Source organism: Pocillopora damicornis, chromosome 1 (assembly GCF_964200805.1).
Source record: "Pocillopora damicornis chromosome 1, jaPocDami1.2, whole genome shotgun sequence".
Classification (NCBI taxonomy): Eukaryota; Metazoa; Cnidaria; class Anthozoa; order Scleractinia; family Pocilloporidae; genus Pocillopora; species Pocillopora damicornis.
The window spans coordinates 27,137,482-27,159,176 of NC_142670.1; the positions used below are offsets into that span (position 1 = coordinate 27,137,482).

The 21,695-nt window shown below is 37.1% G+C and overlaps 2 protein-coding genes across 3 annotated transcripts in view; both read right to left on the minus strand.

Annotated features, from left to right (window-relative positions):
* The window catches only part of LOC149053031 (uncharacterized), a 152,129-nt gene extending 140,227 nt beyond the window's left edge, over positions 1-11,902 (minus strand). The window contains exon 1 of the mRNA XM_089213552.1: positions 11,797-11,902. The gene's annotated coding sequence lies outside the window, so the exon portion shown is untranslated. The remainder of the gene's footprint in view (positions 1-11,796) is intronic.
* The window catches only part of LOC149053037 (nuclear protein localization protein 4 homolog), a 281,781-nt gene that overhangs the window by 59,505 nt on the left and 200,581 nt on the right, over positions 1-21,695 (minus strand). The window lies entirely within an intron of this gene.

Sequence of the window (21,695 nt, forward strand, 5' to 3'; positions counted from 1 at the left end):
AGTTTCGTACACGAAACCAGATGACGGTCTCCCGTAATACGCGACAACACTTTACGTTTATTGAAGTCACGTTTACTCAAGAACCGACGGGCTTGAGGTCACAGTGATATACACCGGACAAAATCTAAAGTCAAATACTTTTTGGCTTGAACTAAAAAACATTTTTTTTTAAGTATAGGGCTTGATAATGGTCAAGAGGAAAAAAATATGGGAACATTTATTTTCTTTACAGCTGTTTGGAATGGCGCACAGATTACCTGTGGCTCCAAATACAGACATGCGATCCGACGCGTTGCGATTATTCAACCTTCAGTATTTTATTTCTCACTTCGTATTTCATAGTCTCTAAATGGTGGCTCATAGCAAAATGGAACAAATCTTGTTTTTTTTTCCGCTCGTAAATTTCGGCATCAGCTTAACAACCAAGAAGTTACTTTCAGGTCTTGACGTTACGCTCTTCACTTCCTTACACACGTATGACGTATCACCTCACGTGACCTGAATCGGACCGTTTTCAAAATGGCCGACGATTAAGCATCAAAAAAAAATTTGTAGAAAATTTGATTTTGCATAATGTATTGTTAATTTGCTCATTTAGGATTCTTTAACCTAAGAGGAATGTATTGGGACAAAAGAAAAGGAGAAAAATGTAGGGTCAGTTACCCTTTAATAAATTTTACTAGTCACGCAATCAAACGCCGGTGTCACAGCGGATTTGGACCCACCGCGGATTTGGACCCCCCTTCGCAGATTTGGACCCCCTACCTAACGTTCCTTTTAAGCATGGTTTGTATCATACTTGGTCCCTAATTCTATTTGGAAGCTTTTTGCCGATGTTCTTTTCCATCACAAAACAACATTCCTCAGTAAAGGTAAAGAAAAACAGCCATTTCGTCTGCCGCATGTATTATAGCGAGTCATACAGTATACGCAATAATTAAATGCGAACAAACTACTGCATTCGAACTCTTAAAATCGTTCCAGTAAATCTTTGCTTCTTTTGATGCGAATCATCATCAATACGAAACGTCATAACATTTGTGGAGACTGTTGCATCCCGTCACAAAAATAACTTCGTCTGATTTTTAAATAACATTAAACAGTTTCTGAACAAGAACAAAGTAATCAACACCGAAGAACGAAGTAATCAACGCCGAATTGTTGATAGCGGCATTGTGTCCCTATCAAGAAGCGATCATTCGTTAATTTATTGTGTGCTAAAAGCTGGTGTCCCAAAGGCCACATCGAGGACAATAGAATATCGGTCATTCAAAGGATTTGACGAAAATGCCTTCATCCAGAACTTAAAAATGTTCCGTGGCACATTGTTGACGATGTGAGCAATGTCAACGACGCAGTCTTGACTTGGAACAAATTATTTACCGAAGTTGTGGATTCTCATGCACCACTTAAAAAGCGTCGAGTAAAGGGCACAACTGCTCCTTGGATGAATAATAAAATCGCTGAAGCGATGCGCGATTTGCAATTATCATCTTCGGAAAGCACAGACATCAAACTCTACATACCACTGGGGAATGTATAGCTTTGTTTTGAATGGGGTATAACCTTGTTCCTGGCGGTAAAGTTTCCGCACAGCCCCATACTATTGTAAAACAAATCTGTTTTCCCAATGGAAATGTATTGTTTTTGTCATTGTTTTCTCTATTCAAGAACTGAATGCATAACGTAGTATGGGGCTGTGCGGAAATTTTACCGGTTTTTTTCCGGTTAGGCTCTAACTAACAGCTCTGAAAACCACCCAATATTTTCAGCACGATTAAGCTTCTTGGTTCTCCATCCTCATGTCGTTGTATTAATTTTACTTTCAAACAAAATTTAAGGTCATGACTAATATTTACAGTAAACTTGCAAATATGTGTAGTTCTACTTTGAGTATGAAAGATTTTATTGTAGAATAGTGCTAATGTTCATATTTAGTGTTTTCAGACCTGGAGAGCTGTCTTGTTCACGATCTTGATCTGTTCTGCGCTGAGGAGCTTCCAAAGCTAAAAAAAGAACACAAAGGAAAATCTTATTTGTCTTCCCTGAGCGCTTCAGCGATCAGTTCATTTTCCAAACTTATCAGTTGAAGTTCAAGTTAAACAAGCCACAATACAAAGAAAAAAATCGGTGGTTTCTTTGCATACATGACGACTTCAACACGGACAAAGTGTGTAATTCTGCGAACCCCACATGAGTGGGGTTCGTGTATATGTATGAGCACTGTTACCTAGTAACGCGTGACGTATTTTACGTCACGTTCCACTGGGAGTCTCAGACGGAAGCTGTGTAGTGAAACCTGCTTGGATGCGGTCTGAGAAACTAGGATAGAACGAGAAATTCGAAGTGAACTACGTCTGGTGTTTTGACTGTAATTTGGAAAGCTTTGTTTGCTAAGTGGATAAAGATAAAGCTGATGTAGTTGAGAAAATGGTTTTGATCTTTGAAATTCATAAAGATCTCGTCCATGAAAGATTATGCTAATTTACGCCTGAAATTGAAGCGAACCGTAATTTGAGCTTTTTGTTTAATAAGTTTGAGTGATATTTAAAAGAAAAAGTCGGTCTTCTTTAGGCGAAGACATTGTTCACTGAAGGGAAAGGTTTCTTCGCTTTCTTTTCCGATCAGGCAATGTTCGATCCCTGATCTCTCGTGGATCACAGACGCGGCGATTCCACTCCGCATTCCAGCCGTCAAAAGAAACGGTCATGTAATCATCGTCTACTTCTTCAACAGTGCACGCACACTAAACTCCTTCATCGACTGCTTCAGCTTTGAAGCCTACAGTTTGTGGAAGCGCCATCACGTTTTTAGTCAATCGTGCGTTTAGCTCATATGATCAAAGCAGGTTTGCGATCGATAAAGCCGGTCAACTTATTTTGATGCATCTGCAATCGGTCGCTAGGAAACTTAGTGGTGTCGTTGTCCCAGGGTAATTGTAGCGCCTCGTTGCGTATGTGCCGATTAAAAGCGGAATTCTTAATGAATTACACACTTTGTCCGTAATGTCTCCTATAAGCTTCATTCCGTGATAATTTATGTCTTGCATGACAATCTTAAGTTCAAATTAGAGAATTTCGCTGCGGCTCAATTTGAATAGACGTTTGGTATAAAAGGGAAAATTCCTAGATGAAGGCGACCGGGGGCAGAGGTAATTTATCTTCTCTTGAAAATGAAACTCATGACTTGGATTTCACATAATCAATATTCCAGAGACAGAAAGAGGGATGCCCTCTCGATTGTGGTGTTTTGGGAGTTTTACCCGGCGTCCTTTGGTTGTATTTACCCATTGCTATAACCGTAAACATGGTGTAATATTTCTAACACCGAGTTAGTGTGTAAACTTTAATACTAGTCAATGTGACTGTATAAAACGGTCAAATCAAATTACGAACTTCTACACAATGTGAAACACACTTAGCTGCGTTAGACATGATTAACAGCCGATAAGAGAGATCGAGATTAAAGCGGTAGATTTATAAAGACAAACAACCTTCGGAAACATTACAACCACTCGATCAGTATTACACAGCTTACTTCCTTAAATTCACGACGCTCTTAGTTTATTCTGAAAATGGTTCACATGCAAGCATAGCGAGCTCCCGAGCCCCCGAGCCCGCGAGCCCCTAAGCCAAATTTTCCACGAGTACATCTCTTTCCAAATATTGTGACAATAGTTTAAGGGTTCTGCAGTTTTTCATCGACATTTCCGGGGAAACGAAAGTTGACGACCTCGCGCTCGAATGGTTATCCAGCATCTTCAACCCTACGTTATCTTCTATTAACCTTGATCTTGCTTCGCTATTGGTATTTATTAAAATCACATACGACTGTATACACGATGATAGTTATACTGAACCAGGTTGTTCGGGGCATCTCCGCAATCGAGGGTACTGCAAACAACGACTGTCATCAAAATGTCTTCTAACTCGCTGCCCCTAGTGTTACCTGGAACACAGAGGTAAGGATTCAACCAATCTGTTACTCAAATCTCTTGGGAATTTCATCCACAGTTAGAGTTCCTTTCCTTCGGCAGAGGTGTAAAACTAAATGATTTTAGGTAACTGTACAGTACTTTTACAAACAGGAAATTCGACGAGACGAGAGGCAGGAGACGAATGACGTTCGATTCATCGCTTCGTTTGTTTCCCAGAATTTAAATATGTAATCGTGAAATTCGCACAATTAAAATAATCACTTGACCATGACAATGGAAATCAAATTTCCTAACTGTCACGGGATCTGATGAGGTCTTTGCCTTACTTTACGGTTACATTCCTCTGACCCCTATTTTTATTCAGTGGGTAAATTTACTTCCTCGTGTTTATCTTGGTTACATCGTTGTCATTTTCATGAATGTCCGAAGATAAGTTAAACCGACAAATTTTTCAAAAATAAGAAACCTGCTCGAGATTCTGGGTCAGTGGATTAGAGACAAGCAAAGAACCGGGCGAGTTAAAGTTACTGATCCGAAGGCAGCTTTTTCGCTCATTTTCATCAGCCCTGCCTCCTCCCCACCCATCAAAAACAAATGGCGCATTTTTGGTAATTCCACCCTTTTCTTGTTTTTAAGTTCTACGCTGAATGCGTGACTGCACCCACAGGTAGCCCACGCTCGCAAAGTTAACCTTTGAAACTATGCAAATATGATAATAATTTTGGCCGACGACCGAAATATGAGGATTTGTCTGAGAATAAACTGTTGCTTACTTAGCCCAGAAATTTGAAATACTTTTCAACAAATAACTTTACTTGCCTCTATATTGTTTGTTCGTTTGAATTTTGTAAGTTTTTTGAAGCTGATTTCCGGCCGCATAGGTAGCTTTCAGTTCCCTCTCTTGCCTCTCTCAATAGCGAGCTAATCAGCCGCAAACCAGCCTTGAAAATTCGAAAAAAAGCTGTGCTATCTTTGTTTTCGATCTAAACGAAATCAAACTTTCAAGTTGAGAATGTGACTATTCCAATCCTTTAAATTCCACAATACAAATATATCGAAACCTACCGATTATAAGCTCAGCAACTATACAACTTTGTACGAGGTTTAGGAGGGCCTGTATCCGGGGGGGTCTATAAACGGAGGGCCCTATGTCCGAGAGGGCTTATGAAAACAACAGAAAAAGCGAAAGCAGCTGGGCGCTGATCAAAATACGTTTTGCATTTATTGGTTTTTAATTAAGCTTCAAAACGTCAAACGAAAAAACTAACAACACGAACAAAGCTGCAAGATAACAGAGCTGAAGTTCAGACTTCCCCCTTAAAGTTCATCTTTGCTGTCCTAGTATTAAATATTTTTCTTTAGTATTTTATTTATATTTTTTCTTTGTTGGAAGGTAGATGGGCATTTAATCTGGGGGAGGGAGGCTTATAAATGGGAGTTGGGGGCTTATAAACAGCAGTTTACAATGCTTATATCTTTGCTGTACTCATATACTCACAAAGTGTTAATGTAAAAGCTTATTTAGTTTATTAGACACTCTTTCCAAAAGCTCGGAAGAGAGAGAGCCACAATAGGATATAACAAATCCTTATCAGCATCACACAGTGCAACTGCCACTTTGACATCTCAGGGACAGAGGATGGGGGCACTGATGCAGAAATATCAAAACTTGCGGATTTCAGATGACAATTAACAAGCAACATCATTAGAATGCACAGGTTCAATAACAAGCCATCAAACTAAGTTAAAACTTGACTTCTTATGATCATATGCCCAGTATTTTTTTTCAATGACTGATCTATCTGTGCTTCATGGGTTCAACTGCCCAGAATTTTAGCTTCTATTTCAGTTTTAAAACATAATCTCAGTTTTTAAATGAAAAGTACACAGGACACAACATTTCCATATCAAGGGTGACTAAAAAAGAAATCATAAACTGGTTTCCAATTTAGAATAAGCTCTACACTTTGTATGCAGAGTAATTCTCATTTAGTTCATATTAGCAATAATTTTCTTTTACTTTGTTGATTCCAAACTGATGTTGGCTTTTCCAAGTACCTAAAAAAACAAAACAAATTAAAAAATTAGTAAAATCATAGCATTCAAAATAAGCATTACATTGTTTTTAAGTTTCCACAAGCCCAAAAGTCACCTTACAACATTCTTCATCCCAGACAAAAAGTGAGTGGGTTCCCTGTGGCGTCTTCTGTCTCTGAACTTTGCAGCAACAGGTGTGGTTGTTCTCTCTTTGCAAGTTTCTACACTAAGTTTTTCTTTGCTTGCAACAAAAATACATCATAAAACCAGAGGGAAACCTAAGAGAGGTAAAAAAATAGAATACATAATTAATTTTTCATAGATAAGAATCCCTATTTTATTTACAACTTGTCCCATAGGAAAAAAAAAGACCAGGCACACCAGGTTTTCTACTGTTTAAACATAAACTTTCTCTGAACCTTTAACCCCAAATAGTGACAAGCAACTGATTTCTCCTTGCAATATTATCCCTAAATTATCATTATTATCATGAGACTGAATAGAGGACACAATTACTAACGAAAAAAAGCTCTTGATTATTGAACAAATTCTCCTTGTCAGAACATTAGGAAATACATAGAGAAAGGAATGGAGAATATGCATATATATTGATGTTAGAGTGTAAAGAATTAAAACAGACAATACCAAATGCATGTGTATAAATTAAGGATTCTATTATATCATTGTGCTTCTACGATTTCCTTGGCTTATAGTGTGCTCTTGCAGGAATTGGCACATGCAAGCACAGGGTGCAGATGGAAAATGTGTATAACGGCAGAACAATAACATAAGCATCATCTTCCAAATATGATGAATTTCATTTCTTTTTTTCTATTGCTCAATTCTATGAATCTAATTTAATCTCACATGTATTTGTAAGGAGAATCCCATGAGCTCAAGTACATTAAATTTTCTTAATTCAAAGTCATGAGTGATGTTTAGAAAGCTTTGGTAACTGCACAAGCCATGGGAGTGCCTTTTGGAAACCTTTCCTAACAAGTGTAACCATAAATTATGAAATGCGAGAGCTGTTTATGCATTTTTATGTATGATATGTTCTAAACAAAACCTCATACAAATACTGTTCTTTGTACATTCCTGGTGCGCATTTCTCAAAACATTTTTAACCAGTTAGAAAATGCCTTAAGATAATTATATTGTTTGATTTGATCATTCATTAGAATGATCACATCAAATTTTATGAACACATCAAATTTAAATGTTTTTTTTTAATTATGAAAAAGTTTAGCATTGTTTAGTTATCTTAAAAAGCTTTAATTTCAAGCCAGTGTGTAGTATGGAAAACCTGTAACTTAATAACTGACTCAACTAGTTATTTTTCAAAATAATTCACAATAGAACAATCAGGAATGAAACATTTTGTTTCAGTATATAATGATTATCATTAGATTATTTTAAAGGTAATATTTGAATTTAAGTAAAGAAAGTACAACAGTCCTATATCCAGGTGACTTGCTGTAGTCTCTTATTTACCTTGAGTCCTTAATTTTTGCAAATGGTTGTTGATTAAAATTGGGGAGAAAATAATAAAAAAGGACACCAACAATTTGACAATGAAAAGTTAAACCCCATCCCTCTCTCACTGTAGGACAGTACCCACTACATGATAAAAGTATTAACCTGATTAATTCTGATTAAAGCTGACTAATTTGAGAGTATAGGAGTTAGCTTGAGAGTACATGTTTAAGTATGTAAGTACTCAAAATTCTTTGCAATTGTTTAATATCATGATGTTATACCTCCCAACTCAAAAACCATTTTTTATTTGACCTTAATTTTCCCCTTTAGCTTCAGCTCAAGGAACATTTGAGAGTTTTGGGAAAAGAAAACTTACTGTTTCCCTTGAAGCCAGTCATAAGTACCTAATATGTTTAAGTTCGTTAACAAAGTTTGAACTGAAACAAACTCTGGACAGGTATGGCAAAGAATGCATTGCATTGAAAAACCAAGGCTCCCTTTTTCTATCACCCCACTCTCTGGTGGGAACTTAACCCTGTTCACTTGGCTTTACTAAACTACACTTAAGAAACAATCAATAGAGTTGTTTGTCTAAGTATTTAATCACTTGGCTCACTTTTGTAGTATTCACTCAGTACAACAGATGTGCAAGAGCTACTTTTATCACATGGAAAAGAATGCTTGATTTCTTGTGGATTTCTATGCTAGTAAGTTTGATGTAATTGGTTGTTGCTGGGTGATAATCAGAACAGAAGTCAGTCAATTCCTGTAATGAAATTGTGCTTTGTCTCTTGATAGCAAGAATTATTCTAAACATCTGTCACCAAGTACAAGATATGCTACTGTCAAGCAACATGAAGTCTCCACCAACCCTGACAGGACACTTTTGTGCCCCCCCCCCCCCTCCCCTGACTATCTTGTTGTGACAATAATTGAGTTTGTGGTTTGAAATCTAACATGGTATCAAAGCTAATTAAACACAGAAAGAAAAGAGAGCCTGGTCAGTCTACCAGGAAACTTACTGCTTGTCTTATACAGGATTTCAGAGCTCGAAACTCCTTATCACAGGCATGTTTGGTAATGTTGTCTTTCTGAGACACTGACAGCATCCATAAAGAAGTGCCTGAAAAAATTTAAATAAAAACCATTAAGGTCATAAAATATCTAAAACAACTTGACAAATTTTTGGTTGAGCATTAAAACAATCTCAAGCATGTTCTCTGAAATATTAAAAACAAACTGTGTCAGGTTTTCAGTTGAGTGAGTCAGCTCTCAGATCTCAGAAGTAAAACGATCAAGATTTCAGGTAGTTGGCTAAGAGGAGACAATTTGGGACAGACTTGAAAACTGTAATGATCTTTTTATTTGTCATACACAGTGCTATTTATAACATTGATTGAGCCTAAAAACAATCTGATATTTCTAAGCTTTTCCATGACCTTGGTCTGTGATTGGCTAAAATACTAGCACTATAATCAACCAATCAAAGACAAAAATGGCAATTTGGTGTCTTGTATTTTGCAGGGGCCAAAGTTGGTTTCTTTCTTCTTTTTTTTTTTTTTTTCCTTCTTTTTTCATATTTTAAAATCTTAATTACAAAACCACACATTACACTTACAATACCTCAGCTACCTTACTTTTATAAAAAATCATTCATGATCAATAGATTCCATCATAATCCAACAAATACAATTATTTGCTTGTGGGCAATTGGTCTAAGCCCATCACATGACAGAATATCCCCCAGCTAAAACTGGGGGATATGCAAGAATATACCTCAAATGAAACTACCCAATTTTCAAACCTTACATCTACTGATTCAAGATAAAGATGCGTTGCTATAGAAGGAAAATGTTTCTTTTGTTCACAAAATCATTTCAGAGAACACTGACACACCATAAACAGCAGTCTGTACATAAACATTTTTCTTGTGTGTTGAAAAATATTTGAAGGATAATAAACATAAAAGAGGGAAGCTGTAATATAATTTATACAATAAACCTGACAGGCATGAGCATTCTTTTCCCCAACAAAGGCATGGGTCGTCAAAGGCAACCAATTGGGTTGTCATCCATCATATACTGAGCCAAAAAAAATCAGAATTGCAGGCAACCAAAATTAGACAGCTCTTCAGGACAGATTTATTGGGTAATATCTCATCATTAGTATATATCAAGAAGTAGGTATGCAGGTGAAGGGGAAAATTATAGCAGGGATGATGAGCTGAACAAAACAACAGCATCATTGGTTCAAAAAAGATAAATGAAAGAGAAAAAAAGATGCAAATTTGGTGGTTTGTGGGAGTCACAGTCCCAGAGGTGCTCATGATGGCCAAATAAACTTTTAACAGTCCAAACAAAAACATGCTCTTTAATATACTTCCAAACAAAGTTAAAAAAACTGAATAATTGAAGCAAGGTGAACAATTGAAGCAGTTGCTAAAATAAATTACCAATAATAACTTACTTTAGATATAAAAAACAAAATAAAGGAGAACAAAAGACACTAATAAATGCTGTACCAGATCCAGGGAGAAACAGCTGGTTAAAGACAATAGGGAATGATTTAAAGCGAATGAGAAAAATGATAAATAGATCAGAATTAATAAAATTTACAGTAAAGAACTTATACAAAATAAGTAACTTGAGCAAAAAAAAGTAACAGAAAAACAAACAAACTGACCATATAGCTTTCTTCACCCTTTTACTTCCTCTCTTGCCGTTACATTTTCCTGGTAATTAAGGGACAAGGATTCAGTGTTAGATCAAGATAAAGTTATGAGAATCACATGAAAGTTGTCTGTACCACAAAGCATAACTTCACTTTTCAGACTGATAGTCCTAGAGCTTTTTGAGCATGCATTCGAATATCTTATGACGATAAGCCCGCCAACCACCCCACCCCGCGCTATGCTGTTTTCACTTAGCAGCTGGTCAGCGGTCACGTTTACCTGGTAAACAAACCGATCGATTCCTGATCACCGTTCTTGTCGATCGGAAAATCAAAATACCAGCGTGATATTGCCGCGAAGATGAAGCAGTTATGTTACTTGATTCGTACTTCATGTTCGAGTCGAAGCTTGGGTGGCACAGGTTATTTCTTGCGGTGGAATCGGCGAGGGGAATTCGAACACTAGTTGTAGTGTTTGAATTTTTGAAAGAAATGGTCGCATGAGGATTGTAAGTTTAACGAACAATTTCAAATTTTGCCGCTTGAATTGAAAGTAAAGTTCATTTGAATTGCTTTCGTATGTATTTCTGACGGTTTTAGATTTACCTGCTTGATTTATATCGGTTACGCTTCATGTTGACAAGTCCCTCAAAATGGCGGCCAAACTTGGAGATTGCCGAAAATTAGGTAAGTTCACGGAGTTATAAAGTTCTCGTAAAGGTCGGGCCGCAAAGTTTTTTTCTGTAGTTATCTTTTCTATGGCACCTACTTCCTAGCTATGTTAGTTGGATCAGTTAAGAACGCCTCATTTTTTCAAAAATTTACCTTGAATTTGATCGGTTTTGGCGTGTTTGATTTAGGCGAACCGATAAGGTGTCATTCAAGTCTTCCTGTTTCCTTGATTGACACGTGATGTTTACGAAAGTCGCCTCGATAGATAAGATAGAGTTAATATACATGGCTGTGGTATTTGTTTTTTGCTGAGTTCCGTAGTTTTTTGTAAATTGTCCTCCAAAGTTGTATGAAATTAAAGTCTTGAAAAGTGTCACGACAAGCCTTCGCTCGAGTGAAATTTAATTTCCGTAAAACTCTGAAAAATAAAGAGATCCGATCAAACTGATTGTGGTTTTAGTATAGGTACATGAATGTCTTACAACACACGAGAAACGAGCGAAATCCGTGTCTCAAGCAAAATCGACCGGACCGCTCTTACCGAGACACTCTCTTAATTAATTTAACCACAAGTTGCATCATGCTGAAGGGTAAATCGAAACAAAATAAAGCAAAACAAAGTACAATAAATAAATAAAAACTAAAGATAAATTTTTCCTGAAGAATTCACTTTAAGCAACAACAACATGTAACAGCTATTTTTCCGTGGAGAAAAACATATGTAAATCCTTAGCATTATGTAAGCTTAATTAAAAAGAAACAAACCAAACCTCACGTGCCTTCGATGTCTTTTTTTATTCTAGGTTTAAAATAACTTTCCTTTTGAGTAATTTGTCACGATTAAGATTAATACGAGCAATGCTCAGAAAAAGAAATGTAAGCATAAACTGGAACAATCCCTTGCTGACAACCACTAAGTCTTGGACAATCTTGAAGCTGACTAAGTCTAAACGTACATATACTTGTGCGTAGTGAACACGATGAGTCGACTAAAATCTTACCTCTATTTTACAATCAGCAAGAGGCTTCGTCAAGCCTGAGATTCTTCTGTAATCTTTTCCCTATAAGCTAGTTGTTTCATTTTCCTTCGTCCGCCATCTTTAAAAACGCGCAATGCATCATGGAACGAAGCGGAAATGAATTGGGCTACAACCGGAAGTTGGGAACCACTTGTCTTTGTGATACGTACTAGCAGACAATCAAACAAACAGACCTTATAGCTTTCTTAAACGCGCTTACAAAATTCTGCAAAAACCAAAACATAGGAAACTTAATGACGAAAAATATTATGAACGGTTGATTCTTTTTAAGTTTTGTCAGTTGTCAATTAGTTGCGAAATTTATTCTTCTCAGAGCAGGATTTCGCCTGTCCGGGTCCTGAGGCAAAACCGAAACAAAACTGAAACAAGGTTGTGGCAGATGGAAAACTTTTTCTAAAGGCATGGTCCATCGAATAATTGCCACAATTGCATTAAACTTGGTGTGAAATGCTTCTGTGGCAAAAAACTTTTCATCCTGCATATCAAACTCATGGGGTACAAATAGTCTTAAAATGAATGTAGTGACCACGCCCACTTCAACACCCCACTCAAATCGAGTGTAATTTTCGAATGTTTTACCATTGTGCGGATTCTCTACGGAAAAAGCACTCAATGTACCTCTGAAATATTAAACTATAATATTGTGGCTTTCTATTTCGCTAATTTTCAAACTTGAAGGTAAAGTTTTTCCCTCGTCATTTTTACCTTTTCTCCTAGCGGCTGCGTGAAATTAACAAGGCGTTTTTGATCAAAACACGACCGAGCGAAGGGTCTCGGGCGATATCTCTTTTACGCAGGCGCAAATTAAAAATGTACCGCCAGAATCAAAAATAGGAACAAATTTCCTTTGTTTTGATATGTAAAGTGTCGAACAAAAAGCAGATTTACCCTCGTCAAATGGCGTTTCAAAACAGCTGTATCTTCCTCCTTTTGATTTTTTCCTTTTTTGTAAGCGTGAAAGCAGTAGGAGAGGGATCGGGAAACTCAGAAAGCGCTTCGAGAATTAGTCTGCCATCGTTTACTTACAAGATAAACAAGTAAGATTTGTGAAGTTCGTTGAAGTACGAAGTCTAAATAAATGCCTTTTTTAAGCTTGTTTGCTGGATTTTTCGTAAACATCCCTGATTAGTTTTTCGTTTCAGCTTACTAATCTATACTATTTCAAAGCAATGTAAAGACGAAGACAGAGAACCATGAGTCGGTCCTTTCAACAATCGTAAACAAAGTGTTTGAGCAATCAGGTATACGAGGTGTAATAATCAATAGCCGCACATTAGAAGTCTTCAGAAAGAAAGTATTCTGTCTTCAGAAGGCTGTCAAGAAAGCTAGTGATCGTGGCGGAAGGCAATTAAATGCGCTTCTTAGCAAGTTGGAAACGGGCTTTCGGTATCTATTTAATATCATATCGATCTCAGTATCATACAGTTTTGTATCTTTCCTCCGTGGATTCGCCTTTCTAACGAGGGTTTCTGTTGAGTGTTCATTGCAAAATCGCTTTGTTTTTTCTTTCTTTGGCTTGTCTGCCATTTTGAAAATTCGTAACGGAGAGCATGCGCATTACGTGGGGTTAGTGGTTGCGTACACCTGGAACCGAGAAAAACAAATGTTCGTCGCACTGGGGAAAGAGTTTGATATGCTTCGTTTGCCTGCCATGCCCTGTTGTTGAATTTATGAACGACCTGTCACAAAATCGCGACATTGATATCTGTTGTTACTAAGCCCGTCTCAGTATCGGCCATCTAAGGCAAACTCCGCCCTTTCCTTCTATTTCTGGAAAAAACGCATCCTTGCTGCAACCATTTTCCAACGATCTCAATCATTTTTGCAGCTAACCCTATTATCTTTGTGTTTAATTCGGCTTCTCGGAGCCATTGTCTAAGATATTGGTCTTTATACTATACACGTTCTTGTATTCGCAAGAAAAAAAAACCGACATTTGAAAACAACTACTTTGGCGCTTGAGGCGACTTCAGTGTTAGCCCGGCTACCTTTTATCATTCCTTGAGGATTTTAGTTCTAGTAACCCGATTAAAATTTTGTGCACAGCCCATGCATCAAATCTCTGAAGTAAAATATTGTATCCTTCCTCATACTAGTTAATAATAATGAGTTTGCTAGTACCTGTATGGCTTTACACGATGATATTTTCCAGGCTCCAAAAAAGTCACTTTCCTCATTAATATTTCCCTTAAATCTAATGACTTGCTAAAATCCTCAGTCCCTCACCCTGACAGCCCAGCCTCATGAACTAGTCCGCAACAGGTGTGCGAAGCAAATGAATGACAGAAATAAGCGACCCTGTTCCCTTATACACCTTTCTTGATGCCGTTCGCTTAGTCTGAAGGTGATATTTAAGACATGTTGTATATACTAGCCATTTTTTTATTTAGCTAGGGTACCTGCATAATTATTTTATAATGATGTTTAAGAGAAAATGGTTGGGTTGAAATATATTATAATGTTTTGCCAGCAGGTAACTGCATTAATGAAAAAATGTTTAAAAAAGTGTGCATTCAATGTATATCTTGAGTTTTTGCATTAAGTTGGCCAATTTTTAACAAATACCCAAGCTTTTTAAAACCTCTTATATTAAAATTTTGTCAGAGTGAACGAGTGAAAGTCTTAGTTGATGGTCAAATGAATACTTTTTCTGATCAATAAAATGTATTGTTGTTTTTCATGATAACCGTAATGTTGCCACAACTTCAGTTTCCAGGACAGAATTTCATAGAGGCTACCATATCAGACTTTTGAATCTCTTTCATGGGTCAATAACAACATCGACTCAACTTTAAAACTAAATATAAAACTTGATTGATCTTTGGATTAGTTTCTGTTATGCACAGATATTCTAGTTCTAGTCTGTCTACGTTCAAATCTAACTTTCGCAGCGTAAGAACCAGATGGTAGACAAATTTAGAATTTCAGTGGCTAGAGTTGCCAGGATAGAGCACAATTGGTTTAAAGGCATGTACATTGATATGCAATTACGGCATAGGTCTTTCCAACCAGAGCAGTTGAAAGAGGAGAATTTAAACATCGATACGAGTTGAAATGTGACTTTTCTTTCTAATTTTCTACGCTTATCAGAGGAGTTTGACAGGGTAGAGAAAAGTCGTTGAAGGAAACAGTCATATATGGCGACATCAGGAGAAGGTATAAGAGATGCTAAGTACGATTCTGGCACATTGTTTCAGTGACTACTGATCCCGCGTGTAAACCCTTCAATGGACCGGTGATATGAGATCTTAACTCGAAGTCGTTTAACGTCGTTTCATTCTGTCTAAACCAAATTAACAAACACGGGCAATAAAATATCATTTCAACCGATACAGACATTTAAGGAAGAAAACATTCTATATTCTGGATAATCCGTTCAAACAATAAGGAATGTCAACGAAAGTCTTCAGCTGCTTGAAAATACCGCTTACTAGCACGCATGTTGATATGTTGATCACTTTGCAAGTTGTGAGAATATCGTCCTTCCGTTCCACATCTCGTTTACTCTTCGAGAGCCAGTGCATAGGAATTTTTAGAAGTTGAAGGGCTGGAAAATAAACTGAATGGAACTCCGCTTTTAGGGTTAGCTATATAAATCTATATTATATTTGATGGGGACAACTCGTCGTAGCAGGGGTGAACTTGTTGTTGAACTTTCAATGGGGCGAAACCTCTATAAACCACAAAGAATTATGGGAGTTAAGCCTGAGAAAGAGACATTTTGTATTTGATTTTGCTGAATTTTTTTACACTTTTTAAGAACAAAAAAGGTAGCTCAGCATCTACAAATTTTATTCTAAGGCCGTTACACGTTTTATACTTATCCACCACACTGAGAAGAGGGGAATCTCACTCTTTACAAAATTATTCTGTTAATTCAAGCTAACCACAAACGATTAATTAAACTCAAATAGTGTCTAGCATCTAATTTTTCCTTACAGTGTCAACCTAAATCAAAAATTAAGAACACGAGAATATAGTAACTGACCACTAACTTAAGAAGCTCTTAACTGTTAAACCAATTCTCTTTGTCTGTTCCTTGGGAAATGCAAAGAGAATAATAAGGAGAAAATACATTCTAATTTCAAGCTGTGAAGTATGAAATAAGATGGTTGAGGGTAGTAAAGTGATTCACACGTTCTGGACGACAGAGCTAAATAACGAAATGCGACATCACAGTTATACGGCCAATAACACGGGCTCAAGCGCTTGAGGTTAAAATTCAGCGAAATTTGCGGCGAAAAATAGGGCTGGCATTTAAAACCAAGGCATTTTGTTGTCGTTGAAGGCATTCTCCTATTTCAAGTGTTTTTAAGAAGAAAATTAAATTTTGAAAATATCTAGGGGGTGTACAAAGTTTTTGGAAGTTATTCTGTAAAAAAAAAAAGAAGCAAGGAAAAAACGCCTAGAATCTATAGCATAGAAAATCGAACGTGCAAACCACTCAAAATTCGTTTTCCGCGCCAAAGCATGGCGCGTGCGCAGGCGTTATTCAGCTCTGTCGCTCTGGACGTCTGAGTGAATTCCGACCTTAGTATTCTTTAGCTAGCGGTTCTTGAGTGCAAAAATACGAGTAAACATCTTTTCTTTAGAGATATTTTTTCCCTATCTTGAATCGAAAGGAAAACGAACGACCTACTACACATGAATGCTCGACACAGACGCTCTTTGGAGTACTCGCAAATATATTTGACGTAATACAGAAACGACCAGTCTTTATATGATAAGACTAACGAGAGGCATTGTCTTTAATCTTATCGCAACAAAACTGTTCTGCTAGACTTTTACGATTCACCAAGTTGTGACACAAGGCATCGTGCAAAACTGTGTAAGTGGCTTTGCTGCCTTGTCCTTGTTTCCAATCTATTAACATGTTAAAAGCTTTATCTGCCAACTTCGGGTTGTCTCCATCATAGTTTCTTATTACGGCTGGGCTGAATCCCAGGCGCCTTCCTAATTTGTCCCATTTTTCTTCAAGTTCCAGAGACAGATATTCCAACTCCTCATTTGACGGTTCCCCATCTTTAACCAAATATATACCTGAGGATAACAACAGAAGGAGAATAAGAAATTAGAAAAGGGATGCTTCAAGGCATTGGCGAATAGCAAACAGTTCTGGCGAAGGGCGACTTCTCTTTTTTTGGTATCATTCAATACCGAATCGTCAGCCCTTGAGATTGTCAAGCTTGCGCGAGGATACATTTGCAGCGGCAGGGAAACCATTTTCCCAACCCATACATAAAAAAAAAATAAAAACGCTTAAGAAGTTTTCCAGACTCATTATCTATTTCTGACCTCTTATTTCGCGTATGGCCCGACAAGCATCTTGAAAATGGAGGTCATTAACGTCTCTTAGCTATAGTCTCCAGCCGTTAATGCTGGAATAGGTTAATGTAGTTCAAGATACACGGGTGTTGGATTAATGATAGAGCCCACTTTTAATTCATTATTTTTTATTCTCTTATATAAGTGGGTAAAGAGGATGTCTAAGAAATATAATGCCAGTCTTTCTGCATAAACAAATTTTACCATGCATAAACGCGTAACAACAACATGCAAACTTGAAAAAAATACATTTAAAAAGGAAAGTCCATCGCGACATTTTTAATCTCGGTACTACCTGCAGATTGGTGTATCCTCTTCCTAGGAGCTGCAACAGGGCTGCATGACGATGATTCTGAATTTGGACGCTTTACAATTGAATGTTTCACACTTTGGGAGGAAATACCTGCAGAATAATGGGGTTAATGAGATGGCTGGCTTGAGAACTAATGCAATTTTTATGGCGCTGATGGTTCGGAAACGTTGATGTGGTGATCCTGGACTGTGATCATTCGGGTATGACCTAGCGTTCACAAATTAAAGTGGTAAGTTTTGTCGATTTCTCTTATAAGTAACAATGAGCATCGACAAATTTGACGAAGGGGGCCGTTATATGGAAAAATATTCCATTCAAGATTTCATTTGCAAAGCAATAGCGGGTGCAAACGATTCATCACTGTCAGAGTCACTCCATCATTTTAACCATACAGCCAACGGAATAATTTCTAGAGAATTACACTTCTTTGTGTCTTTCCCAAGCCGTTTTGAGCTTTATTCGTTTTCAGCATCAAATTCCCTGCAAGGAGGGACGCACGCACCGTGGTCTGCATTGAGTTTACTGATACATAACAGAGACAATAAGCCATCTCTGTTGAGCGTGATGGGGGGCACGGCCCGATTTATTAACGCATGAAGTAAGGCAGGTTATTATGACTTTCCGTTGAGGACACGTGCTTTGTCACTAAAAGCTACATTTTAAATACCCATAGAGCCTACATTTCTGAATTTACATATTTTAGAACAAGATGACTGGTCTTAAGTAATTGTATTTATTCGAACAACATATTTTAGAACAAGATGACTAGTCCAGTAAATTGTATTTATTCGAACAACAACAAAACCTACAAGAAAAACAACAACTTACCACTTCCTTCTTCAAAGTCAGAGGTGACAGGAATAGAAACCTGAATGGAGGAGGAAAATTTGCAATATTACCGGTGCGTATGAGGTGAATAGAAATGAGGAAATAAAGAAATTTACTAATTAATAAGAAAAAGGAAAAATAATTAAGAAAAAAGGCAGAGGCATAGAAAGGGACTTTAAAGCAACTGAAAAGTAAAGTAATCACAAAATCAAAATAAAAAATTTGCAAGGTCCTGCATGTTCATGTACTGTTTTCTGTGGGCAGGACATTTCTTTACCTATTCGACGTTCCTCAGTGTTTCGTTTCTAGTGATTCGTCCTTAATAAGTTTCGTGCCGCCTTAAATGACCTCATTATCTTACTCGGAAACTAGCTTTACTACTCCTTGGAGAAAGAAACCTAAAAATGGAGAACTTGCTAAAATGGCTTCTTTTCATCTTAGTAAGCGGTCCGACCACAGGCAATGCACTTTGGAAGTAAGGTGAGATATTTTTATTGAGAATTTGACTGTAATTTTACTTCCTAAGAGCGGCCGTAGTTATTCCAACACAAACTAAAATTTTCGCCATGACTCTTATTTCGCAAGATGATCATCTCACAACTGGAGCTTGGGCTGCCTGCAGTTAAAACATTGCTAATCCTTTTAATTAATTGTCATCTACTGTAGTAAGGTTGGCATCAGTACTATATTAGCTCTGGGCTAAAAGTGCATTTAATTAGCAAATCCACAAACCGTAAGATGTCACCTACTTGAGACGTTAATACCATGATAATGTTGCACAAAAGTTGCTGATTTTGGTCGCAAAACTTCACTCCTGGAATACTCTCATTTCCTAAGCAAACTTCACCACCCGTGTAATAAACTTTGTTCTCGTGGAATCTGTTAAAAATGAAATGAATTTAAATGAGGCAAACCTAACGTACACCAGCCGAGTCTTCGTCTAGAAAAGCACACGTTTTGAAATCTTTTCTTACAACCGAAAATGACAGCACATTTAACGAGAGCCCTACTGAATATTTAAAAACGAGCATTTGAAGACAATAAAGCCGAAAAAAAAACCAACATGTATATCTCCATGGCCCTATTGATTGATAAGAAACCTAGAAAAGCCGTGGTGAAAAATGGTTCACTGACAGTTGAACAATGTACAATTTTACAATGGAAGGAATAAATAATTTCTATGTAAAACTAGCTTGACGTAACCTAGAAGCATTCAAGTAAATCATATGTACTTGATGGGCCAGAAGTAAGTTGTATTATATTATACCTCACAAACTGCAGGGCATTTTTCTGGTCTGTGTCCTGGGGTATGATAGCCTCGGAAAGAGACACCAAAATTTTCTCCTCTCCACAAACTGGTTTAGAAGAGCAGCCTTCGTCTTTGTAGAGTAAGACACATTCCGATATTTTCCGTATTACATCATAATACAGTCTTTGAGGATAGCAAAAAAGTTTGAGTATAAAATGTCCACGAACACCGGTCTCACACAAGCAAGTAAAAAATCGGGCATGCTGAGGCCTAGACCTATTGCAAAGCTTTCCTACAAACTCAGTGAAGCCCGAAGTAGATTGTAAAAGTGATCTCATCAACTTGATTGGACGGAATCTATCGAAAAAGAAAAGGAAAAATCAAACACAGCTCAAGCAATCCGATGGAAACGATTATCAGCCATTGCACAGTAATCTTGAGTATATACGTACTCGAGTGGTCATTTCAATTATTGAATCTATAGTTAACTAAAAGAAATCCATGTATGTATGACTGTACACTAAAATGCGTTTGAATTTCCTCTACGTCATGCGTATTATTTTTCAAATAAAGCCGACGAGAAATACTTACCCAGAGAAATGCCTAACTTTAAATTGCACTTTCCCATCTACAAGACGTGGCGGTTCATCTAATTTATCTGTAATGTCTTTCCAGTCATATGCTTCACATTGTAATATCCTCAGTTCACCGGGACGTAACTCTGCCAACTCTTGTTTTCCTTTACGGAAGGTGAGAGGAATCCTTATTGTTACAGGCGCGATGAGACTAACATTTTGAGAGCCTGAAATGTAAAGAACTGGACCGACAAGTCTTCCCTCTCCTTTTAGCTCACTGCTTGGGAATTCTTGTACCTGGATTTAAAAGCAAAACAAGTTGTTGGGCATGTTAAACCACTCCCAGCATAAAGATAATTTGCTTTACATTGTGGAAAGTAAATTTCAGGATAAAATTTTGAAATTATCTAAAAATTATAGTATACAATGTAAATGTCCTTTCAAAGTTTTATGTAGTAATATAAGCATTATTATGAAAAAATGTATACACTGAACGTAATATAAAAAGTCTAGTTTCCAAGCCCTGACCGTCTGTGAAGTTTTCTTAAACTTTTGCAAATTTAAAGAGATGTCTTCTTTCGTAATTTGTTTAAAAGATGTATAATAAAACAATAATTTAATTTGGTTTTTGCATGATGTCATAACTCACCAAATCTTATCTCTGTGTTGTCTTCGGCTTACGCAGATAACTCAGACCTTGGTTTTGCTAATTCATCATGATACCATGCATAACTTCATCCACTAATTGCATTAATTGCAAACCAATACAAACCAATTTACCTGACAGGAATGATTTCAATTTGACATTTATATCGAAGCAAAAGTCTGTTGCTTAGAATGAGTTTTCCAAAACCTAGTTTTAAAAAGGGAATGCCCAGGATCCATGAGTATACATGGGGACAGTAGTACCACAAATAATTCGAAGTTACCAAAACTGCTAATCAGAACTTTGTCACATGTATCTTCACACACATGCAAGCACAAGCCCAACTCTCCTCTATTTTAGCTTAAAGTTGTTAATTAATATCTCTCTTTCCATGAATATTGCCACCAAGTTCATGGAGTGTATGGCAAGTAACTGAGGGTACAGGTTTTACTATTGCAACACCTTTGTTTTATCTCCTTGCTTTTGACAATCCCCTCACGCCAATCCTATGGCTTTCAAAACTGGAAAATGAAAAAGTTGCAGGACTCATGCATGTATATAATTTTATAGTTCCAAGCACCTTTATTGTCACACAGAAATCTTGATAAACAGGAACACAACTCTGAGAAATTTGGACACTGACATCAGGAAGGTCAGGCACAATACAGGTCAATTCCGGGCCTCCTGCAGTACCTCTTGAAAAGGTGAAAGACTTAGGACGCCAGACAGCAGCAAATGAAGAAACTGCTGATTTTGTACAAACAGCTTGTGCAAATGGGAAAAGCCACTTGGGAACTGTTGAAGTTTCTGCATATAAAAATAAATGATTGGAAATGCATCCTTCAGCTGTGTTTTGAAGTCTTCAAACAATAAAGTTACCCCCAACAGATGTCATTATGATATGTATGCTTCAAAGAATAAAGT